At 38.8% G+C, this 26,756-nt stretch overlaps 1 long non-coding RNA gene across 4 annotated transcripts in view; it reads right to left on the bottom strand.

Annotated features, from left to right (window-relative positions):
• Positions 1 to 2,331: 2,331 nt before the first annotated feature.
• The window catches only part of LOC118574567, a 46,877-nt gene continuing 22,452 nt past the window's right edge, over positions 2,332 to 26,756 (bottom strand). For all 4 annotated transcript variants that reach the window (XR_004943744.1, XR_004943745.1, XR_004943746.1 and 1 more), the window contains 2 exons: positions 6,289 to 6,364; positions 2,332 to 4,455 (listed from right to left, as the gene is read on the bottom strand). This is a non-coding gene — a long non-coding RNA (uncharacterized LOC118574567). The remainder of the gene's footprint in view (positions 4,456 to 6,288; positions 6,365 to 26,756) is intronic.

The following is a 26,756-nucleotide window of genomic DNA, read 5'->3' as shown; positions in this document are numbered from 1 at the left end:
TTAAGGAACAGCCATAGGAGATGAGAGCTTATAGATTCAAGTCCCTTATTACTTATATAAGACTTAGAAGGGCAAGAATTGGCACATGTATTGCATACAAAGAACTCAAGTCAAAACTAGTAATGGCCCATGACTTAAAAATCAAACAGCTATCAAAGAGACAATGAGCATTCACTTTGGGTCTTCTTACAAGGCAATATGTGGATCAGAAGCAAATATGATGATAGTCATGCCAAGCAGTGCTAAGTAACAAATACTAGTAGGTACATACAGTCACACATCTAATACCTTGCATACCAAATATTCCAAGTGGAAAAAAAAAGGCTGTGATGGAAGGCCACTGAAGTGATACTAGTAGGCAGTTGTCTTAAACTGAATTGAGGCAAGGAAAGATGTGTAGCTTTAAAAATCACAGTACCAAAGTCTTGATAAATACCCTACTTTCTGAATACCAGTCTTTAAAAATTCCTGAATGCCATTATAAATGTATGAAATATCAAAAGGTTCAGAAGTTAGTTCTGAAGAATCCCCATGCCTAGTAAGAATACTTTGACTTGCACAGTTATTTGAAAGGAAACTAAGCTAAAAATTTAGTGGTCAAGAAGGCATTCTATACAGATTTATCATCACTCCCTATATCAGAGCGTCTTAATTATCTTTAAAGGTAGAAATAAGTAGATGGATTTTCAAGGGTACAGAAATACATTATGTCGAAAAGTCACTACCTGTAATCACCAGGTAAATCAACATCATGCAATAGTAATCACATTATAAACACAGTATAAAAGAATTACTGCAGGAACAATGGACCTGTTTCAGGTGTTTCTTATCAGCAGACAAGGAAAAACATCAAAATTCTTTTCTTATTCTTTCTTTTAAAACCATCACATATACCATATTTTAAAGGAAATCAATATTAAAATTTTGCCAAGTATAAATTATCATATTCTAATACACAACACATATGTATAGTATTATAATAATAATAATAGCAATGATTTATTGAGCGCTTACTATGTGCCAGGCACTGTACTAAGCATCTTGTGTCATCTCCATTTGCTACCTAATAATATAGGCATTTTCCACCCCATTTTACAGATTAGAAAATGAAGCCTATAATATTTAACAAATATGCCCACAGTCACACAGCTAGTAATTTCCATGAAAAAATTTAGAAACAGGTCTCTCTAATTCTAAGGCCTAGTCTCTGTGATGACTTCTTATACCCCATAAAGCCAAGGCTTACCTAGCCAGGGTTAAGACCACTAACCCAAACACACAGCATCCCCAACTCAGAGAAGACAAAAAGTCAATGTCCAAACCCTCACTTGAAGTCACTTGTATTTCTCATTATAATACACATCATATCACTGCCAAGTAGTCAAAGCACCAACTCTGGGTACTTGTGATGATAGGCTAACCAGCAATGTAAGGCAAAATTCATTGTCTCAGACATACTGGATTTATATTTAATTTTGCCATATATGTAACTTATGCTAAGGATAATATTCTATTATCTTTTTGTTTAACTTCATATTCCATATATATATATATATATTCTGTTCACAACACAATAATTTTACAACACTGACATCAAAGACCATTGAATGGTAAGAATCCTATGTCAAGTTCAGTGATCAATATAATTCATGTCAAAGGCACTGTTCACAGACTGTTAAAAATAGATACCGCTGAAGCCATTTATTAACTTTCATATGGTGGCAGACATATGATTTCAATGTGCAAATTAAATAGGTTTCTCCCACGTTTTCAACTTAAGATCATAATCAAAAGGATCTTTTAAAAATCACCTGCCAGCTTTCTAATCCATTCTATTTCAGCCGCTAACCTGCCCTTTCTCCCCATCTTCCTTTTCTTTTTCTCTGTGATTAAATATGCTTATCAAGAAGTACATTTCTGTGTGCTTCTTTATATTGAGCTCCTGTACTTGTCCAATCCATTTGATGACAGAAACTGTATAAAACCAACTAAAATAAATGTCAAGGATGGGGAGATGGCTCAGCGGAGAAGAATGCTTGCTCTATAAGCATGAAAACCTGAACTGGAATCACCAGAACCCACATTTAACAAAATAAGCTAGACTGTAAACCCAAAGTTGGGAGATGAAGTAGAAATAGGATTGGTGGGTCTTGCTGGCTGCCAGCAGAGCATTGGGTTCAGAAAGAGACCCTGTCTCAAGGGAGTAAGCTGGAGGCGATAGAGTAAGGCATCCAGTGTCTTGATGTGGTCTCCATGTCCACACACTGGTATATAAACCCATACACATGTACACATAACACACACACACACACACACACACACACACACACACACACACACACACACACACACACACACACACACACACACACATTCCTCATGGAAGGTGTGTTCTCATTAAAAAATTGACTTTGCTTGCTTTTTATTCTATATCACCTATACCTAACTTTATTTTCTGGGAGTCTAAAATAAATAAATCTTGACTCACAAGCACATTTTTACAGTGCTGGGGAGTGAACCCGGGCCTCTTACTTACCAAGAAGAGACACTATCACTGAACTACATCCACAGTCCAAACAACAACAATTTGCAAATGATATGAATACAGTTTAATACTAGTATTTACCCTGGTCTCTGTGTAAAGGCCAAGATGCTCACAAAGTCAACCAATAAGGTTGATGCAATTTTCTCTAAATGTGACGATGACAGACTTAAAAGAACCTTGAAGACCAATATAGTATACTTTCATTTGGAAGCTATGAAAAGCATGGAGTGACTTGAGTTAGACTACCCATTGAACTAGTAGCAGAACAAATACTGAATTGATCATGTTTGCCTTATTCCCTGGACCCACTGCTATTTCTCTTCCATTTTCCTATCTCAATTTCATTTCACCTCAAAGCAGCAGTTTGCATCTAGAGCTGTAGACAGAACCACGAGTTGTTTTCCACATATATAGGTGCTGGCCCTACTGCCAGGAAGATATTCTAGAAATCCTAATTTTCAGAGCTCCCCTCCCCAACTCCAAAATACAGTCAATGCTAAGAACACCTGTGGGCTTTCAACCCACATTCGCTTCTTCTGAGCTTGTTGAGAACATGGGCCATCTCATTCCCAACTGTGTGAGCAAGACCTTTAATTAACACTGTGGCTCAAAAGCAGCATTTAGTTCATTACTGAACATATCTCTTGCATTCCAGGTAGTTTTGTGCATTTTAGGCTATATTAAGTTCGCTTTTTGGCAACTTCATGCCAAGATTTATTCTTCTTCCTTCCTCTATTCAGATATTTTCACATCATTATCATGTATAATCAGAATGGAGTGCTTATGCTAGGTTGGCACAGTAGCAGTTAGAGCAGAAAATCAAACAATGCTAGTCAGACTTCCTGTCTGTTCCCAGAAAAATTGTCCAACTGAGTTTAAAATAGACGGCAGGTGAGAATGTGTGTAAGCAGCTACAAGCCCAGGCAGGCTCACCATATGCCTATGACAAAATAATATCTGAGAGTCTTACCTCTAGCATTGTGATTTTTTCCTTTGTTAAATCTGCATAGGAAATTTCAAACATTCAAAATTCACTTTAACATCACTTTAGTCAAATAATGAGATTATGAAGGTGAATTAGACACTCAAACTAGAAATGAATTCTGAAGTACCTCTGGGAACAGGAAGTACCAGCATCCTTTTCTGGAGGATGCTCAGTGTCTCAAAACACTAGGGGTGGGGCAAAACTGAGATCAGGAAGGGACTATGGAAATGAACTATACTATGAACAACACTATCTCTTCCTTCTTGATTAGGAACCAATACAAATCTAGGAATTCATTATAAACACACTGCCTCTCAGGATCAGCCAATACTTATCTTGCAAACTGACACACAACAAATGAACTTATGCCAAACTAATCCCTCTGGCAAGATACCAAGTTAGAGATAACTAGAATTTAAAGTAAGGAGGACAACACACAGCTAGCGGGCCCCTCCTACTTTGCTAGGTTCTAGAAAGTATTCCAGAAACGCTCACACTATGCAAGTCAGAGGATTTTAAGACCTTTGTGGTAGATGGTAAGAGACATAAAAGAGCAGTGTAAAAGTCCAAGGCAAACTGGTTTGTTAAAAGAAATAAAACTCCAAAGTGTATCTCAGTGATATTTACAAACTTTACATTACAGGTTGTGATTACTTTGCAATGAACATTCTATTTTTCTCTGCTCTCCTGGTGAGGATTACAATGCACCTATGAAAATGCTGCTCATGACAATAATGGTAAGGAAAGAACAGAGAAAATCGGAGTCTGCTGCAGTGTTCTTGGTCTTCTCTACTTTCTTCCTCCAGCATGTGAATCACCAAGCATATCATCAGAGCCACCAGAGGAGGGTATGAATCCCAAGTGTCAACTACTGATGTGTGGTGCTGTTTAAAGGACTGGGTGGATGGTCCACATTCTTTCTCCCCTGTGAAACAGAGAGAACAGACTTATTGACCTTGGGTGATACAGAGTCATAGATAGGGTTGTGTGCTATCACATAAGCCTCTCTGAAGGTCAGTATGTATTCTACAGAAGGATCTTTTCCTTCCTGATGATTTGATAAGCAGAATGCACACACCTTAATATTCTTTGAGTTTTTGGATGCTAACATAAAGAGGCTTATTTTTAATCAACATTTGAGGTTATCCTACCTGTAAAATATTTCTCAAGTATATTCTCAGGATGAGAGTCAACAGATCAACAACATCACTTAACTCCATCTCTTCAAACCCTCCATGATCCCATTGTTTTGTCCAATGGTACATTGTCAATTTCTTGGAAGAAGGCAGTCAGAACCAGTAACAACCTCAGTCTGAGATTTCTGCCAGATTCCACTAGGGGGTTAAAATTTTTATTTCTCTCACTTATTCTCCTACTATTGTTAGGACAAGTGAAGAAAATTTTCTGAGCTACTTTCACAGAGCTGAGTAGAGCACATCATGAACATTGTGAGTACTCCAAAGCCCAATGTGGGGATTGAAGGAGAAGAGCTGTTCTTGGGTAAATAGAGATGATTTGCACACAAGGACCAGCATTCACTATCATAATTTTTCCACTGGTGACATTTCCCCAAATCAGCTATATTTTCAAGTCAGCATCATTTTCATGTAAGTATTAATTAACCTCAGAAGAAAATGCACTGAAGAGCAATTCACAAAGAGTTTCTCAGTTACCCTTAGTTGATAGTTTTCATTCATGTAGATATAAACTAGTGTCTGGTATTCTCTTTTAAAAGAGAAAGTATTTTGGAATTTGAAGTGGTCAGAGTTTAACAAGGATATTACCAGAAACACTGGAACAAAGCTTGGGTATTGATCTTTCTCTTCTCCTTTGCAATAAACATTCAAGTTGGCATGCACTTATAGAAGAACAGGACCATTGTTCAGGCAAACTGCCATCACTTATATCCATCTCGTCACTTTCAGGGTACTTGGCAACAACTTCATGACCTACTTTCTCTGCCTGCCACTTTTCCCCATGCAGTCCACAACGTTTCTTAAGCTTATCTGATCACCCATTCCTTGAAATGAATAGTCTAAAATTTTACCTAGATACAAAGGTAAATTTCAATTCAGGGATGTTCATCAACAGCTTGTGCAAATGTAAAGAGGCCTGTTCTACCTCTGTTTTACAAGTTATAAACACACAAAAAATTTCTACTTTCTCTATTCAGCATTTCATGTTACAAATGATTTTTCCAGTGATTCCAGTCTGTCCCTCATTGCACTGGTCCTTACTGAACTCCTTTTTCTTTACTTCACAAACTGGAGACTTGCCATCCAGAGTTTTTACCTTTACCATTATCAAACTGTTTGAAACACTCATTTAGTTTGCTCTTAACACCTCCTTTCTTGCCCTACTCAATCTTCATGCATTTCCATCACCCATCTTTTTGGGGGTTTTGCTTAGAGGTCACTCTCATCCTGACTTAGACAAATTTACAGTTATGAACGTTTCATTATCCCTGAGTAGTAAAGGGTATTAATTTGTAATACTTAATAACCAAACGATAAAATTAACAAGACAGGTAAAAAGGGCAAAACCATTTTTATATGATAACACAGGGGCAGGAGCAATGGCTGCAGACAGAACATGCAGAAGCACAGAGAGCTGAAGCAAGTAACACAAATGGTGACAATTTGTTGCACATGCACAATCAGGTAACTTGGCAGTAATGACTTGAACTTGCATATTGTTCAAAAGATCATAAAGGTACACAAGACAATGTAAACTGAAATGTTGTACCAGAATGACTTACAATTGTAAAGGGACCACAGAACTCAGGAGCCAAGGTCAGGCTACCAGTTTGAGGTAAGAATCACAAATTCCACCATCTAGGAGAAAGCAGACACAGAAAGAGGAGAAGTCAAAATGGGGGTAATCTGAAGGAACAGATGACAAGATACAAGGATGACAGACATTTAGAATAATAATACATGCCAGGTCACTTTTGTAAAGGTTGTATCAACGGCACACTCCATGCTGATCTCCCGTGTGCTGACCAACCTGACATATTACCAACCTTTGTGACTTGTATCAAACAGATGAATGAGAAGATATTTCTTTAATCACCTGTCCATATGCTGAGAATCTCCTGTTATATAGAGCACTGACTAAGTGATACAGCTGCATTTTTATCCCACACTAATTTTACTTTTCTTTGAGGAAAAAATTAGTATTGCTCAGAAATCCCTCTTCTGGTAGACTAGCTAAACTGGTGAGATCTAAGATGACTGTCTGAATGACCACTAGAAAGAAAGAAATGGATGGAAGGAGAGGGAGTGGGTCAGAAAGGGGAGGAATCCCATATGCATGCTAAATGATAGCCCCCACCTGTGTCATAACTGTTGACAACAGCCATGCTGATTTGAAAGAATCATAAAAGGCATAAAGAGAATTCCTGGAAAATCTGTCATTCTCAGAATAGACACACATGTTTCTCCCCTTTATATAACCCTCATCTCTTTGTGTCAAGAGTGTAGGTGAACACAAATGGAGGTTACCTGGTGTCCTCCTGTACTGTGTTCTATCTTATTTTAGATAGGATTCCCCACTCTCAGTTGCTATTCATTCACCTTGTTTTGGAGACATGATCTTCTACATTGGTATTATCTATTGTTTGAGAAAGAGTTTCTCAATGAACCTGGAATTCACTGATTCATCTAGACTTGCTGGCCAGCAAGTCCCAGGATTCCGGTAACACCTTGGTGTTACAGATATGTATTATCATGTCTGCCTATTATTTAGGTTCTGTGCATCCACACTCAGGTCCTTACACTATACCTTATAGCCTCAGACATCTCTCTTTGAGGATCTCCCCTAAACATCATTGGGAAGATGCCTATAGTCTCCAAGCTTCAAGGCAGAGAAGATGGAGAAGTAAGACAAGCAGTTTCCTCTTAGATTCTCTAGGAGCTAGCAGAAGGTAAGGAAAGAATTATTTCCAAGTGAATGATTATTACACATGTGGATGGTTTAACTATGGTTCCTTTGCCAGTCTACACTCTCACATCTCATCAACTGAGTAACAATATCACAGTCTCAGATCTCCTATGTTTGATGAAGTCTTCACTAAAAGTTAATAAATAATAGTAATGGTTTGAGAAAACTCAGAAGCATCTGAACAGGAATTGGCTGTTTGACATCATTATTTAACCACTGCTGACTATTGGGTACAATAGTGAAACAGTGGAAACATAGCCATTTCTTGGAAGCATATTGGGGAAAATATGTATACACTGTCATAAGTAGTTTCTTTCATGAAAAACTTAATTATGAAATTCATATGGTTGGTAGGTGACCATACACTGTCCTATTACATTTCCTTGTAGGTTTGAAAATTCTCATTAAAATATGTTTGTGAAATAATTTTACGTTTCTTGGCTATATTTTTGGTAATAACATGTATTAGTGGCTTATCAGGCTAAATGAAAAATAAAAAAATATAATCAAAGAACTAATAATTTGAGGGAAATCACTATGAAATGTTCAGTCAGTAATTAGATGTCTAATGCTAAAGGAATCAGCAGCCTGAACTGACAGTACAGCTCACTCATTTAGCTTCTATAAGTACCTGAGTTCTACCCCCCCACCTCTCCTTTCCCTTCCCCCCCTCTCTCTCCTCTCTCTCTCTCTCTTCTCTCTCTCTCTCTCTCTCTCTCTCTCTCTCTCTCTCTCTCTCTCTCTCTCTCCTCTCTCTTAAGGGTAAAAGATTCAATGCCCAAGCCTTAATCAGAAACCAGATTACTTGAACATGCAAAGTGTTCAGCTTTATGACAGTATTCACAACTGTTTTCTATGCCATATGGCAGAGACTTATAAAAGAACATAAACAGAGGGTGCAGAATGAATGACTAGTGGATGTATCACTGGGTAAGACTTCATTCAACTAGTTTTCAAATGATACAATATACTTTTATACATCAAAAAGATGAACTTCACATTGCAGTTTCATCTCTGTCCTGGTAAAGAACATGTGAGTATTGTTAAGATGCTGGAGCTGTCAGCATGAAGACTAAGTGCTTTGAAATAAACTTCACGTTACCATATTTCTGTACTGAAAGCTCTACTACAAAGAGCCGCAAAGTTGTTAGGATTCTAAGAAATAATGGTGTAATCAAGTACACTTGTTCTCAAGGCATTTTCCCCAAGCACATTTAAACCTACAGGACTAAAAGCTTAAGGTCATTCTTGTGAGAACAGGAACCCTGGAGCCCTCAGGAGGGAGAAAGCTTGACTGGTTGTTTTTTTCTGCCAGGAGTTAGAGCTCAGAAGGGTGAGAGAATAACAGATTTTTTTTTTCTAGACACTTCAAGAAAGAACAAGGACTACTTTCTAAATGCCACACCCTGTGAGGATTTACATGAACAAACAAGACCAAGTTAATTGCAGCCTCCGTACTGAAAGGACATTGGCTTTTAAGGGATTTGCTTTTCTATGACTACTCAGCTCTTCCTTTCCCTTTCAAACGTCTTAAAACCCTACAAACATTTAATTAGTGGCTTTAAAAACTATAGGCCCTTGTGAATCATTTAACATTTTAAACTATAATACCCAGAAATACTGAAAATGAGGCTTCCATAAGGAATCTTATTTTTCTCAAAATCAATGATTTATCCACAGTGCGTGTGTTACTAATAATGGAGATGTCAATTAACTGAATTTTGAAACTACAGCAACCCTTCTAAAATGAGGTTCAAAACCCATACTTCTTCATTTTAAAATAGCTCTCTGAGTCCCTATGTCCTACTGAGCTTTGTCCAACACTCCTTGTATGATGGTTCCTGCTCATTTCCAAGACTCAACATTTACTAACTCTTCCCTTTTTTCTTTTATCAACATTTCAGCCAGCAACAAAAGGGGGGAGGGGTTTCAGCCACTCCTCTTAACCTTCAACACTTATTTCAAGCACTAACCTCTTCCAGGAAAAGAAGGAGAACAGAAAGTATCTGAAATACAAAAGTGGAGTGCTTTGGGGAAATGTAAAAATGCAGAATCTGATCAAGAGTGTACACTAAGAAGCAGCAGGAGCTTCGGATTTGGCTCTGCCTGGCTTTCCAAACCTACCACACATCCCATCTTACTTCCTGTTCATTCTGCCCTATTTCACAACAAGTAAATGGCACTGTAGCATTGGCCAATGACACTTTCACTTCTCAGGAAAGCCTTCCCTGGCTGTCTTCCATGAAACTCACAGGTTTGCTCTAATTTGCTTTTCCTCAAAGTGGTTGTCAATACAACTTAATAACTTTTATTCTGTTTCCCCACTCAGAATATAAGCTACATGAGCATAGGAGCCTACATGTTTTTGCACTACAAGAGTATCTGAGATACAGAGGGTAGACCAGTTCTTACTACTTGACTATTTATTCTGGAAAGGAACATTAAAACCCAAGCAACAGTTCCCATTGTCACATTAAACTACTCCACAGAAGCTTGTCTCTACCACCTAGTAGGCCGCTTGTAAACAGGCAAAGGAGGAGGAGGGGTGACTAGATGATGATCATGATGGTGAAAGAGGGGGAGGAGCAGCAGCAGGAGGAGCAAAAGCAGCAGGACCAGCAGGAGAAGCACCAGCAGCAGCAGCAGGAGGACCAGCAGCAGCAGCAGGAGGACCAGCAGCAGCAGGAGCAGCAGCCTCAGTGATGCTGGGGATAGCTGTAAACTTGTTCCATAGCAAATGCTCCTGCTTGTTTATGCTCTCCTGTTCATGTCACTGCTTTAGAGAGCCAGGCTTCCACCACTTGAACGATACCCTCTCTGCAGAGGCCCCTGACCACATGGCACATGGCCACTACCCAACAACCACCACTCCCAAAACTTAACAGGTATGAGCAACATATAACAACACTAGCTGTTCTTAAACTAGCTAGTAGGGAAAGGGATCCCAGAAAACCAGTCTGTGAAATTTTATCCAGACTGGGCTTCTGAGTTAAGCAGAGGAAAAGCATTTGAGAAAGAAAGATGAAGTATGGAGTATGTCAAAAGTATGGACACACTACCTTCTCAAGGAAGCCTACATGTGCCTGTCAGGATGCTACAGCATGCCTGTCTTTCTCCTGTAATGTCATTGCCTCAAAGAACAGGTGAACCCACAGATGGGTAGGGCAGGGAGAAATATTTTGAGCTCAGTATTAGGAAAAGCTCACTAAATAACAAGAACTCTGCAAAATGGACAAGGCTACCTCCCATAGTTGTCATATCCCTAACAGTGAAACTGTCAGATGCCAGAGATGCACTCTAGGAGATCCTCTTTCCATCCTGGTATGGTGGCACACATAGCTACTCCCAGCACTCAGGAGACAAAGGAAGGAGGATAGTGAGTCTGGGTGAAGTCTGGATTGCATAGACTATACAAACAGCCCAGACTGTGTAGCAAGACCCTGTCCCATAACACTAAAATAAAATAGAAGAAAAATGATCCCCTTAAAGCTGTGAAGTGACAGATGTCCCTTATGCTTCCAACAATCTGTACGCACACATTTCCTTTCTTAGCGTTCTATGTGAAAGCGGTTACCAAGGGCTGCCTAGCCTCATCTTTCTCATGTGTCACTCACCTCTCTTATTGCCACAGTTTCATGTAAAGTCCCTACCTCAGCACAGCCCCATTTTCACATTTCCCCAGTGACTTTTTCTATATCTAAAGCCAAGGCCATAGCTACCAGCTTATTGTTCTACCAGCCAATACTTCTATTAATATTCTCTCACTCAGAAGCTCTTCAAACCTGCAGGATACATTATAAAGCCCTGCTCTGAATCTTCTATCTGGCATCAGTGGGCACTACACTGCATCTGCAAAATGGGTTCTTTAGTCCGGTGTGGAGGCTCATGTCTGTATTCTCAGCACTCAGGAGGTGGAGACAGGAGGGTTGTAAGATAATAAGAGCCTATCTCAAACAAGCATTCTTTATTTTGAGTTCACTGGCCCCTAATCAACATTTTATAGCATCACATCTAGTTATCATCATCATCACCCCCATTTTATAGATAAGGAAACACGCTGAGTTTAAGTTACCTAGTCATGGTCACACATTCATTGACAGTATACTTACTTGAAAATGTCTCTTTACCTTAGTACCAGGTACTAAGGCCTCTCATACACCAGGAAAGTACTCTGTCATCAAGCTACATTCCCAGTCCTAAAGCCCAATGTTGAAATCTATGAATCAGGATCCAAATGACATAGTTAACCACTAGTATCCATGAACCTAATGGCCTTCAGATCTTTTCATATAATTCTTTTTCTTTTGAGGATGAAGAGCAATATTAAGACAGGGTTCCAGATAGCTGAAACTACCTTCTCCTCACAAGTACTGGAATTACAGGCTTGTGGGCCAGCACACCCAGCAAGATCTTATCATTCTTAACTGCTATAAAACCATCCTAATACAAGAAGCTCTCAGTTAAATTTTAAAGGAATGTTTGGGTCTAGACATATGGCTCAGTGGTTAGACGCACATTCTGCTCTTGCAGAGGACCCAATTTCACATGCCAGCACCCACATAAGGTGAGTGACAACTGCCTGTAGCCATAGCTCCAGGGTGATCTGATGCCCCTGGCTTCTGTGTACACCTGCACTCACATGCGTATACCACATACATACACATACATAAACATAAAATAAATCTTTAAAAATAATAAAAACAAACTAATACTATAAAATGTGCCTTTGCTGTTTGAAAACATTTACATTATGGTCATTGTCAAATATACCCATAGTCTCAGTCAGCACTAGGAAGGAAGGGTCAAGAGTTCAGAGTTCAAGGCCATCTTCACCTACACAGAAAGTTTGAGACCAGGCTGTGATACATGATACCTGGTGTCAAACAAGAAACAACTACCATCAACAAACAACAATAACAACAAAACAAAACCAAAAAGAAAAGAAAAAATGTATACCACCAATTACAGCAACAAATGAAGCCATACCAAAATAGAACATGCAGAATAATGGTCCCATACAGTCTGAGTGTCTCCTCTACATGATGCAGGAAAACTGTAGCAAGTCATTTAGTGCTGGGTTAACATTCCACTAAATTTTCACATAATCAACATAATCAACAGATTTTAAGGTAATCCTATTCAGAATGCCACATACTCTATGATTTTGTTTACAGGATTGTATTATAAATGTTTCACATTTTCAGTTCTTAAGTCACAGTGCATTTGAAATTTATCCTCCCCAGGGGTGCCTGGCATCCTCAGTTGTAAATTATAAAAATTACATGACTATTTATGAGATAGTCTTCATTTTTCCAAATAAATTAATAGAAATTCACATATTAACTTTCAAGTGTAAATATCATATGTATAGGCAAAACTACTTATATTCAAAATAAGTTCCAGGAATAATGATGACACTGATTCCCACACTGCTTGGTTATTTTTGCTACTTCAAAATTTTATAATAAAGACAGTTAAGAAACATCTTCGCCTTCCTTCTATGGTTCAGCGTGTCATGAACAAAACAGACATCTCTAAGTTGTTAATAATAATTTACTTTTTAAATTAAAATGTCATGCAAAGTCGTTCATAGGTTTTTGTACCTCTGAAAAGTCTCTTTAAAAGAAATAAGCATCCATGTAGCAACAGTGCCCTCTGCTGGCCACAGTGCTCAAGAGCCGAACATGGGCCCATAAAGCAGAGCCCTAAAAAAACCGCCCACAACAAATCCTCACCGACTTACTTTCTCTTTAAGCCAAAGTAGAATATTGACTTAAAAGCTTCACCAGCAAAGGAAGACAAGATCTTTCTGCCAGGCCCAAATCTAAGCAAGTGATCCAAAAAACTCCATTCTCTTCCTCTTGTAGGGTTGGCCACACCCAAAGCTTCCAAAGAGTTTTAAAAGATAAACTATACATTGACTTCCACATCTTTTCCATTTCCACTTCCTAGTTCCACTACTTTTTGCTGGTTACCCAAGACAAAAGGAACTGGCAACCCATACCCCTCCTTAAATGCCACCATGTCATAGTCCAGTTATGGACTACTTACCAATCATGGCTCCCTTGGTGACAAACAATATAAGACTTGCATAAAATGGCTCCCCTGGATAATAAGAATTGAAAGCCTCCTTTTCATACCAGCTAGTATAGTGCCATATCATGTACTGGGTGAGTTAAATGTAGTATGATGGGTAAGATGCAGGGTAAATTAATATAATATACATCAGAAGGTACTTGGATTGAAAATTCAGATTGTGTTAGCATGTCATCAAATGCTTGTTTTTATGGAGGACTACAAAAGTATGCTCCGCATCCTAAACAGAAGCATGCTATTTTTCTCAGATATTCTAAAGTTATTCTCTCTTTGTGGTTCCTCTAGAGCAGTAGTTTTCAACCTTGCTAATGTTATGACCCTTTAAATACAGTTCCTCATGCTGTGCTGCCCCCCAACCATAAAATTATTTCATCGCGATTTCATAACTAATTTTGCAACTGTTATGAATTGTAGTGTAAATATCTGATATGCAACCCTTGTGAAATGGTCGATTGGCCACCAACACCACCCCCAAGGGGTCTCGACTTTAAAGCTTCTACAATCTGTCCAAATGCAGAATGGCGCTCTAAGCCCTGATTATGGGAGTGCAATTTTTCCCTTGCACCCACTTCTGGGAGATGTGGGAAGTGGCAAAGCTGAGCTTTGATTGCACCAAGCTCCTGCAGTCTCCACATTGTCCCCTGCTCATCTCCAGAAAGCAAAGCAGTCCTTGGGACACAAAATGAGGAAGCATCAGTCCCTGCCTCTTACTCCTCAACTGTTGAGGGAAACACCAAGAAAAACGGACTCCCAGCAAAGGAAGGCAAATGACATATTTACCAAGGTCCAGGACACAGCATATAAGGGTTAGGGCTCCCACCATTAAAGTATGGCAAGTGACACCAGGTCATAAAGTTCAGGATCAGACTCTGTCCATAATACCTCCTGTAATTGTTGGCACTGCTTTTGAATTTTAAAGACCTAGTATGGAGAAATCCTTATCTTTATTACTTAATGCCTGAAGTTAAGTGCCTCAGTATATTTGCCCCAGTTCAGGCTCTCCAGAGATTTAAATGAAGCCATGAGGTTCAAGATTTTGCAACTAGAGAACTGGTAGCAACTGAAGCCAGGTGCTGAGAGCAGCTCTAGATAGAGGAAGAAGCTGAAAATGCAGCTCCCTCACTGGAAACCCACACCTCTGGGCTCATGAGCTGTACCAAGCCTCCCAGGAAACACGCCGCTAAAGAGACCTGTCTAAAAGATGTCAGCTTACCTAGCCAAGCTGTTATCACAGTATCCTCTTTTAACCACCCTGGGAAAGAAAGATCTGCTCCACTCAGGAAGGAGGCGGTTCATCTGCACATGATGCTGACGCAGTGCCCTTCACTGCTGCCTTTATCAGCTCTCTGCTTCGGTAAACAACTGCCCTCACACTTGGCATCTCCCCCCCCCCCCCCCCCCCCCTGGGCCCTCCTGCCTGTCTGCTGCAGCTCAGCTCCCCTCCCCCTGTGCTAGCCAGGCTAGACCAGCTCAACTCCTGCTAGGGTAAGTGGCCCACTACGTGCTATCACTTCTCTCTTACAATCCAGTTTGGTGTGTGCCCAGACAGTAATTCACTTTCACCAGTACATCACTACCACCTTCACCCACAGGAAAATCATGGGCAGAGTCATTCTGAATGAACTTTATCAGGGCAGATGACATAGGCAACCCTCAAGAGAGTTTGTTGGCTTTTCAATGATGGTAACAGGCTATAGGGGAATGGCATGAAATTTTACAGCTGGTAGGAATATATCAGATTAAAAAGGATTAAGCATACAATGCCTTTAGTGAAGCTATATGGTGGCTTAAATAGCGGTTAATATTCAGTACCAGTGATGAATTCTAAAAGGTGCACATATAAAGAAACACGCTCACTCAGATCTGGTCAATCACGTCTAACTTCCATCAAGAGGTATGAAGAGAGTTTCAAGAAAGGCAAGGTTTCTAAGGGGAAGTGGCCTGACTATGCTGCCCTATATAACTCTGATTTAAGGGGTCTGGATTTGCTGTGCCCACCCAATCTCCTTGTAAGACATCTAGTTTCTCATAAGTTCTTTACACGGGAAAAAGGACAAATGCCTGCCACAGGCAATTTTGAGTTTATTACACAGTACTTAATAAGGCTTGTCCAACCGAGCATAACAGCCCATAATACTCACTCCTAGAAAATAGACCCGAAACACCAATGCTCATGTCACACATGTTAAAGTGTGCCAATAGTGCCAGGGGATGGACTTGTGTATGCAAATGTGCCATCTTCAACAGAAAAAAAAGACCTGAAAGCAATCATGGCATGAATGATTTATATTTCTTCCACATTCTCAAAACATATTTGCTTCAGGAGTCTGCCTTCAGACCTTCTGATATTTGAAGGCTTTAATAACTGAGGATTAAGCAAAGCTCATAAGCACAAGAACAAATGTCAGATTTAGCAAAGAAAAATTCAGGTCACTCAGTTAAAACTGCATCTGAGATAAACAGCCAATTTTTTTTTTTTTTTTTTTTTTTTTTAGAATTGCAAAACCCAGCAAGGTTTCAGTTACCCACAAGAACCACAGGTTGACATTATTAAATGAAAAATTCCAGAAATTAGCAAGTCACAAATTTTTAAATTTTGTACTGTTCTTAAAAACATGGTGAAACCCCATGCCTTCCTGCTCCACCCGGCCCAGAGCACAGAGGAGTCACCCCTCTGCTGAGTCTCTCTGTCACCAGACTGACTGTCCCAGTAGAGCAGTGCTGGGGTGAAAAACAGACATTCCAAAGAAAAGGTATAGAAAGTGCCTATCAAGTGCAAGTTAAAGTTCTATGCGCTGAGGTCGCTAATATTTCCAGTACGAATAAATCCATAAATGAAACTGTGAAATCAAAAGCAGTTTGTTTATGCTGTTTTTAGGGAAATGGGTGGAATTGGACTTAGTCACTTGAAGTGAAGTAAGCCAGGCCCACATTGAGCAACAGCAGCTGCTTCCTCTCCTCTGTGGAATCTAGGGCAGATGGAGAGGGTTATCAGCGCTGTGGAAGAAGGAGCTACTGAGGCAGTAGAAGGTGTGAACGTATCCAAAACTCACCAAATGCATAATGAAACTATACAACTCAAAAATTATTTATATAACAGGAATATTTGCTAGTTTTGCTATCATACCACAAACTGTAAAAAGTACAGCCACCATGTACAGTAAGTGCTTGGATAAGGTAGAGACACATTTATTTCGTGTGAGTATGAAGAAAATCCTAGCACTCACAGGGGCCCCTGCTGTCTGTGGTTTCATACATCCAATGGGTGAACTCTTAGAATGCATCCCCTAGAGTGAGGAGAACTAATGGATAAGAACATTCTGTGTAAGCTCTTAAACTATTGTTTCTCATTTAATAGAAATTCAAAATTCATTGGGTATAGTTTCTTCTATCAACTTGATGAACTACAAAGATTATATAAATTTATTTTCTGTAGGCTTGAACTAGGTAATAATAGAGATAGGCAAAATTGCCAAGTGGACATTTAGTAACTTGTATGTGTAAAACACATCAATGCAGTGATATATTTATTATAAAAGCTGTAGATATATGTACAGAAATATTAACGGAAGGGTCTGCCAATCTAGTAGCTAAAATTTTTGAGTCTTTAACATTAATCTAGAGGCCTGAAAAATACCGCTTATCAGTCAAACAGCCTTGGACACATTTTTGTGATCTTTTTCAAATAATAATTTTATACTTTAAAATGGCCATTTAAACAGTATTTTGTGACTAGTGAAAATTATGTAAATTTAAAATTTGGTGTCAATAAATCAAAAGTGCTAACTCAACCATGCCCATTTTCTTAGTGTCTCTGATTGGGGGTGGCAGTGGGCGGGGCTATGGCAGCCAAGCTGGATTGTTTAATTAGAGACTGTGACCTACAAAGCCACAAATACTTTAACAGCAGCAGTTTGTCAAGCCCAGATACTGATAAAGCCATTTCCTGTGAAATGGTATTACAAATAATCCTTAAACTTGTGTGTCAGCTTTAATTCCGTGTGGAGTCCATCCTTTCTTATTTGCAGAAAGTATTTGCTTGCCTCTCAGTCACAATCTGATGAAAAAGATATGCTCTCACAGAGAATTTTGGCCAACTGCACACCAGTGGTGTTTGAACGAGATTTGTGTTTAACGTTACCAGCTGTCTTTGCTTTCTCCTTCCACGACTGCACTCTTTGTCTTCCATTGCACTCACAAATGAGACTACTGCTGTGGCCTTTAGAGCCCATACCCAGTCTGCATTTTACTAAGTGGTTCACCTGCCATCTAGTGGAGAGAGATGACAGGGTGTTATTTTCTTTATTCTGACAACCCAGAGCTGCTAGCTAGAAACTCTAGGACCTTCAACAGTGGTGCTAATAACAGTGGCACCTGATGCTTGAGCAGCACTTTGTAATGGGAAAAGCATTTCCCAGAGCACAGTATTTTGTTGGCGACTCCTTCAGCACGATTCTGTAATCCAAGCAGATCGTTCCTGTATTTGCAAAAGAGGACTAGTTAAGGTTATAAGGTCAGGCTCTAACCCAAGTGCCATGACTATAGCCCCTCTGATTCTCTCCTTTCTTCACCTTTGATTCTGTTATGTAGGATTCTGAAAGTCTTTATTTGCTATAAATATTTCTGTTCTAGGAATTCTCCAGGGACAGTCATTCTTAAGTAAGCATAAACCATTGAAACATCCCCTCCTGAGGGGGATAAAATCTAAAGAGGTAAACACTATTTTTCCTGCATAATGATTTAATTAATGCTCATCAAAACCAGGTTATTTTCAGTCAATTTTCTGATGGAAGACGTATAACTTTAGCAAACAATATTCAACGCTCAGCCCTTGGAGGGCTTTCTGACTACAGGCAGAACACCTGTCATCTGTTATTTTTAAAGTCTTTTTTATTAAGACCAGGAATAAGAATTTTCCCCAAACAATATGATTCTGTACTTTTTTGTTGTTTTGTTTTGTTTTGCTTTGTTTTGAGACAGGGTTTCCCTGTAGCTTTGGAGCCTGTCCTGGACTAGCCTCGAACTCACAGAGATCCACCTGCCTCTGCCTCCCGAGTGCTGGGATTACAGGCATGCACCACCACTGCCTGGCCTTGATTCTGTACTTTGTACATCTACACACACAAACACACACACACACACACACACACACACACACACACACACACACACACACACACACACGTTTGTACAGAGCTTTGAGAATGTAAGACAAGGAGGACGAAAAGAAATCCATTCTCATTGCTAGTGCCCCAGAAACTTCAGGGGCTTATAGTGAATCTGCAAAGGGACCCCAGAGCATGCTGTGCTAAAGGCTCATTGGAGAAAGAAGGCTTGAGGTGCCTCCATTTTTTCCTTTGGTGCCTCTGTAGCAGAACAGCACTCATGTGCCTAGGGATGACCAGGAACCAGGTCAATTAACCAAGGACTGGGGAACTTTATAGAAAGACCTGCATTTGTAATGTCATCCATTTGCTCCACAGTTTGGCATACAGTGTACACCAGAGCAGAGGACAGCTGTTACATGTAGTTGTGTTTGAGTGTGTCCAAAAATACTCAGAGGGTCAGATCAGCAATAGACAGTTATCAGAGCTTTGCGGATCATTGTTCCCAGGTTGCTCCTATTTCTTGTAAACAAGTTCCCTGAATGAATACTTCAGAATTACTTGCAAAGAATTTCAATGTCACATGAAAATTTCAATTTGGGGACTGGAGAGTTGATTCAATAGGTAAAAGTGCTTATTACACCAGCCTAACAACATGAGTTGGAGCCTTGAAATCACATTTAAAAATAATAAATAGGTAAATAAAGACAATGGATGCAGTGCCATGCATCTGAAATTCTATCACTCTTATGACAAGATGGGAGGTGAAAATAGAATTTTCCAGAAGCTGATGCACCAGCTACTTTGAAGTCTGTAGTAGCAGAAACAAGAAAGGCCCCTGCCTAAAAACCAAGGTTAGCAGAACAAAAGTGACTCCTGAAAAGTTGTTCATGGAACACACACATGTATATGTGCACACATACATGTGGGGGATACACATATAAACCGAAACTCACATAAACTAAAATACAAATAAACCTTTTATACCAACTTGAGAGTATGGAAGAGTATGGACTTTGTGCACAGCTTTTATTTAAACTCAAATGGACCCTACTATTTATAAAGGGTGTTGACACAATGTGTGTCATGGGTGAAGAATGCCCCTGGAACTCTCTAGCTTGGACTTGACCCTGGAACTCTCTAGTTTGGACTTGACCCACCACCACCACCACCACCACCACCACCACCACCACCACCACCACCACATGTCCTGGCTGTAAACACTCTAGATGAGCCATTTCTTGATGTTAAGGCTTGCCTATTTGTGTGGCTGTTGTATGTTCAACTGTGGTATACCTCATCAATTGTACAGACAATAGTACTGCTCATTTTTATAGTCTCCAAGGCTCATTCTTTGTTTTATCAGGCATAACAGGCCATCACAAGTATGTCCCTATGGGTTCACAACATGGCAATTTCTCTAAATCTGTGGCATTTATTTCATGACTAGTCCTGTTATTAATAATAACTACATGTACTTAAAAAATATTCTCATTAGGCAGCATTCTAAGGGATTTGTATATGTGGACTAAGGTAGTTGTCACTACTCATCTGTGAACTACATTATTATTGTTATCCTCCCATCTGACACGAAGCTGAAACTTTCTCAAGCTCTCACAGTTAATATATAGTAAAACAGCATATGAAGCCAGGTAGTCTAATACTGGAACAATGGTTTTTAATTACTTTTGCCTCAAACACACAACACCATCAGAAAAAGAAAACATACATCATTCCACACAGTCTAGTCTATTCAGTGATGTCCAGTGATCCATCTTGGTATTTGTACTTTCTGTATCACATATTTCTCAGTCTGTGTCACTGCCAAGTCAATTCCATTCTAGCTTCTCCATAGCACTCATCAGTAACATAGAAAGTTTCCATTTATGAGTTCCTTCTGTTTCACTCCTTCCTGTTGAACTTCAACTCAATTTATAAGGGCAATCTCCAGATTGATCTCTTCTACACTTCCCCACATGGCTCTCTGTGTGAACTTCTCTTAGGGAACTTAGCAGACTTCATCTGCTATGATAATCCCTTATGCATACTGTAGTCTCTAAACTCTGCTTCAACCATGACTCCTTTCTGTGTTTCCCAAAATCAGTAACTCCAAGTCCCCTCAACACTTATCTCAGTTACATGCAATAGTTAAAGTTAGTATTGTTGGGCTATGACTTCCCTTAGGAAGTGAATGCCCTTAAGGTGTTTTGTCTCTGAACCTCCAGTTTGGCATGGACTTTTCCTCACATGCTTAGAAAATGAGTGATTGAGGAAATGAATGAATGAATGAACAAGTAAAGTCTTTCCTGAATGCCTCCAACTAGACGTAATCCTTCTTTCTCTGAAAGGCAACAGCAATGTACTCCTCATTATGATCCTTGTTTTTAAACATGTCTTAATTACCTATAGACAAGTCTTAGACCTCTTATCAAAGAATGTCCATCTTCCTGTCACCTACCAGTATGCAAGGCTCACAAGTGAGTTCCATAAAGACTTTATAAATAAATGACTTGTTACAATGAATGTGGCCACTTAATGGTGGGCTAAGGGAAGTTCTGTGTGATAGAATAGATGTGGGCTCCACTCTCTATCCTGATAAGCAGCCATCATTTATCACTGTCACTTGTGACATGCCAGGCAGTTAGTTCACTGTTTTCTTTTTTTTTGCTTTACCACATTGAAAATTAGGAGAACAAATGTCAACTTCTAACACATTAGGACAGTAATAATCTATAACAAAAGTTATTTTCATACAAAGTGTTATTCCCATACAATAGCTGCATATATTCTAGAAAAATAAACTATTAATTTGCTAGTATGATTGTACCCTGACCATATTATCCTTTTCACATGAGGTTTGAATGACTAAAGATAATTATTTAATTACATTGACACCTGGTTTTATAACAAAAGGAATAAATCAAAAGATTTGTGTTATAATAGAATGACAGAAGGGTTAAAAACCTAAAAATTACATGGGCTGACCAATTAATTATGGATTCTTCTCATATCAACTGATAAATTAAGTTATCAACTGATAAATTAAGATAAAATTTCTCAGGAAGAAGTTATTTTCAACACTGCGGATTTTACAGAACACAAATCTAATGTTTGCAGGAAGCAACAGGACATTTCTATATCTACCACACATAAAATAAAGTCCATGATCTGGTGTGTTCCTCTAAGAATGCATCAAACAGATGTTACCTAAATAAAAGCATCTGAGTTAGAATTTGAGCCTACCTCTTCTGTGTCCACGCTTTATCTTACCTGCTGTGGGATGTCTTATATGTTGTGAATGAATAAAACGCTGATTGGCCAGTAGCCAGGCAGGAAGGATAGTGTAGGCGGGACAAGGAGGAGAATAATTCTGGGAGGTGGAAGGCTGAGGCAGAGAGATGCTGCCAGCCGTCACCACAACAATCGAGATGTAAGGTACCAGTAAGCCACGTGGCAACTTACAGACTAATAGAAATGGGTTAATTTAAGACATAAGAACAGTTAGCAAGAATCCTGAGCCATCAGGCCAAACAGTTTAAATAATATAAGTGTCTGTGTATTTATTTTATAAGTGGGCTGTTGGACTGATGGGGCCTGGCGGGACCCAGAGAGAAAACTCCAGCTACACTTACCCATTAAAAAAAAACTTCCATTGCAAGTATACGTCCTGGAATTCCTCATCAGCACTATTTGACTTCATCCTTCTTCCCCGCAAACACTATTCTCAATGCTATCTGGGCCAGTTCTTTGCATTGCAAATATTCGCTCACTACAGCATACATCTGGCTAGTGTATCTCTGCCATTTGGCCACTCTACTGTTAATAATCATTGTGCATTTCACTTCACTTTAGAGTTTCAACTTGTTAAGCTATACAAATTAGCCTTTGGATGGTTTTCATCTCCCCACAAATGCACACTTTTAATAGCCTGGTGACAGAAATGTAGTAGTGACAATTCAAATTGGAGTACATTCCACTAGATCAATAACTCACTTGGTGGCCTGCTGCCAAGTCCCAAATCACCATCAGAAAATATAGAGCTCCATTCTTCTCTTGTTCTCAGTGATTAATTGGCCTTGTCGTCACATTGTCAGAAATGCTATTCCTTGGCAATGGTGATAATCCCTTCCAAAGAATCGGCTAGGACAGTGAATGTGCAACCAGCATGTGTGTACACAAAAAGTCACTGCAAACATCTGAAGACGTTTGCAGACTCAGGAGAGACTGTTAAACTGCATGAAATACTTAAGTAAAAGAGTATTCACTATCAGTTTTAAAAACACTTGTCAAAATGGCACAGTTAAAGTCTTTTAGATTAAATGAGAATGAAGAAACAATAATTAGGCATGCAATTATCCTTAAAAATGTTTTTAAAATTTGTAATTAGAGTTAATTGCTATAAAATACTATGTAGATTTGGAAAGCTGTTAACTAAAATAGAAAATAAAGCAATGGCATTATGAATGTGCATTTCCTATGTTAGCCAGGAACGTGGGTTAGGGGAAAGCCCCACTTGATTTAGTGACCCAGCTCACAGTAGCACCTGCTGGGCCAGCTGTGCATCCAGCCACCCATATTCTTGTTGCACCTGTTTTTCTTTTGCAAATTGTCCCCACACATGTGAGAGGTCCTATTATTCCCAGTGTCCTCCATTTCATAGAGCTCCTATGATGGAGATGCCTAAAGAAAACTATTCATGGGATTAAAAATCAATGAAATGAAGCTGTGGAGGTGATCCAGTTCTCTAATTGGAATTCCATTGACACATGCCGGAGTGAATCACTCTACACTTGACCTAACTTCAAAGCATGTCACTTTTATTCACCATAGCCATAACTATGTCTAAATACAAAAGCTTTCCAATTTTATTGTCTCCAGAGCTTCACTGAAATGTAGTGTATGTTTATGACTATTGTATAATAAATGACTTTCAGAATATCAATCCTGAGTATAAAGGGATGATATTATCTTTTTGAAGCTTCACATTACAGAAAAATAAAACCAACCTCAGTCATGGTTCATGTAATATTTTCTGTGTTAATATCATTACTCTATTTTAGCTGTACTTTAAAAGAAAAATTAGCATCTCATTCACATTTATTGTATTTGGCAAGAAAGGTTATATATTTTTTTCATACTCACATGTAGATGCATCATTAATATATGATAAATTGCCAACATAGCATATATTTGTCCATTTAATGGACATTTCATTAGTATAAATTATATTTCATGTAATAATTTATCACTTTTCAGGTTTGAGTGCAGTCTGCTCCTCTAAAATAACGCTAACATAAAATATGAAGTGTGAGCAGTGTTAAGACTCAATGACAATATAAGATAATTTTTCTAGCTCTCTTTCACTTCATTTATGTAAAAATGCAAAGGAACTGGATATATAAAGCATCTAATTGTCTGAAAGAAAATTAGACATTGACAATAACCTACCAGACTAAAAGCTAATGCTTTTGGACAGATCTGAAATGAGGATGCCTCTGTAAGCTTGTACTTGCCTTGGCAGAATTAACATATTTATTCATTTGTTCATTCCACAAACCTTTCTTTGGCTGCAATTCTCTTCACTTCACTGCACAGTGTGGGAAATATGTAACTCGTGGATTTCTCACAGTCATAAAATGCAATAGATACCATTAATAATTCCTATTTATCAGGAAACCTTAACAAAGTTATTTGCCCAACGTCACATAGCAACAAGATGGCAGAGTCCTTTCCAAAGTAATTTAGACAGCAGATACCCTTTAGTTAATTTTAGCTCAGGGAAGAATTTGATCAGAATTCTTGGACAAAGGTAAGTCTCAGGCCACTGCAGATACACAAGCTTATTTCCTGGATCTCAAATTTGACAAGTCATTCCCACTGCTGTAGTTGACACTACATGTAGACATGCATAATCACTGTTACTCAGCACCTTTTCTTCAAGGACATACAGAGATAGAAAGTTGTAGGATGACCAGAATTCCCAAGAAATAATTTTTTAAAGTCGGATTTTTTGACAGACCAGAGTTTTTAGTTACTTTTAATATTAATTCTAAATTCATCACCAGGACTTCAACCTTAGTTATCCACAGGAGTTGGGCAAACACCACAGTTCAAAGAACTTTCAGGAGACACCAGCAGGTTCTGCCTTTACCTGAGGCCTAGGGTAAGGTCCAACCTTAAGAAACTGAAATCTAGTGAGTATAAAGGGATGACAGATCTCAAAGAAGGGTGGCCTTCAGAGTGTGAGGGTAGAACTGATGGCTGCTTGCTTCATTGTTTTTTTTTTAAACCTCACTCCAATTCCAAATAAATTGTACTTTCTGTCTTCACCTCCTTAATTCTCTAATGCATCCAAAAAGCCCTCCACTGAAACAAAACCCAATCAGGAAAAATCTGATAAAACAGTCCCTTAACCTTGGAGATGGTAACAATCCTTGAGCCCATTCCTGAAATGCCATCTATCTGCCTGGTAATCCAGATGAAATACTGTAAACTGATCTTCAGACACTCAAATAAGAAACAGCAACTAAGAAGGAATTAATTCAAGTCCCTGTCTACTATCTGCTTGATTTTTATTTTTAAATCAAGTGCTAAAGAGAAGCCTCTTTTGCTCTTGAGACATGGCTAAGGTTGGGGCTAGCTCAGTATTGTGTTTCCCATTCATTTAGCAACTCTGCAACTTGGGTTTAGACACACCTCTGGCATTCATGTAACATGAATCATTTCTTTAATAGGACATGTAATTGTTTCTTTAATAGGACACCATCAAGGCCTTTTGAAAAATTTAGAGCCTTTTAAAATTCAATAGAAGAATGGATTAAAAAATATGCTATATGTGCACAATGGAGTTTCATTTAGCCATAAAGAAAAGTAACAAGACAGGGGTTGTGGTGCACACCTTTAATCCCAGCACTCAGGAGGCAAAGGCAGGGGGATTTCTGAGTTCAAGGCCAACCTGGTCTACAGAGATAGTTCTAGGACAGCCAGGGCTACACAGAGAAACCCTATCTTGGAAAACCAAAAGGGAAAAAAAGAAAAGAAAAGTAGCATTGTGTCATTTGCTGGAAAATGAATGAATTTGAAATTGTGTTAGCCAGATTCAGAAAGGCATATGTATAATCTAGATCTAAATTTATAGCATATACATGAAGGAAATTTTTACATATTCAGAACATCTTCTATACTGGAGGACAAGTCCTTGTTGACTATCCCTCTTAAATTATACTGCCTACAGCAATAAAGATAAAAAAAAATGTTTCAAAGAGTTGCAGATCTCCAATAGCATTTAGCTGAACTCCTTATCTCCTTCCAAGGTGGCTGAGGCCCTAGGGTGGAAGACTCATCCCAGACCAGATTGATTATTAGTGACAGCAAGCACAAAGACCATGGAATCTCAGGCTGGTCTCACCATTCTGAAAGGGACTTGTTGTTGAAAAGGTGTTATCTCTCCTAACTTTCTCTTTTCCTGATTAGCAAAAATTATTTTCCCAATGATGAATAAAGCAAAGAAACTGACCTTCTGTATAATAAGAAAAACATCAGTAGTAATTCACATTTGTATTATTTAGTCAAACATATCAGAGCAATTTATGTTGAAATAATTTTCACCTTGTTGTTATGGACAGATTATTTGGCACCTCTTCAACCATTAATTTCAGCACAAAGAATGAGATGGCAAAAGGGCCAAATTAACTCAGGGGGTTTCTAGTTGAATGGAGTGAATGATTTCTGGAACAATCCACACATCTGGTAGGAACAATCAGATGCCTCATTAACAGTCTTATATTAAACAAAAGAGTATCTGGGCTGTTACAGACCACTGGTTGGTTATACAACCTCTTTAGTCTATCATCTGTTTTCAGAGGAAAGAGTCAGTAAAGGTCACTTAAATACAAACAGCCACCTGCCCAATACTCAGGAATGCATGGTAACTAAAAAGTCTTTATTTTAAAGGACTCTATTAACTATCAACATGTGCTTCCCTAACATACAGTTGTATATATTAGAGAGAGCTTTGGGTCAATGTGTTTGAGTCCTTTTTTGTTTCTTCAATTATTTCCCTCAGTAATTTGCTGGTGTTGAC

This window comes from Onychomys torridus, chromosome X (assembly GCF_903995425.1).
Source record: "Onychomys torridus chromosome X, mOncTor1.1, whole genome shotgun sequence".
Lineage (NCBI taxonomy): Eukaryota > Metazoa > Chordata > Mammalia > Rodentia > Cricetidae > Onychomys > Onychomys torridus.
This window is presented reverse-complemented; position numbering and strand designations above follow the sequence as displayed.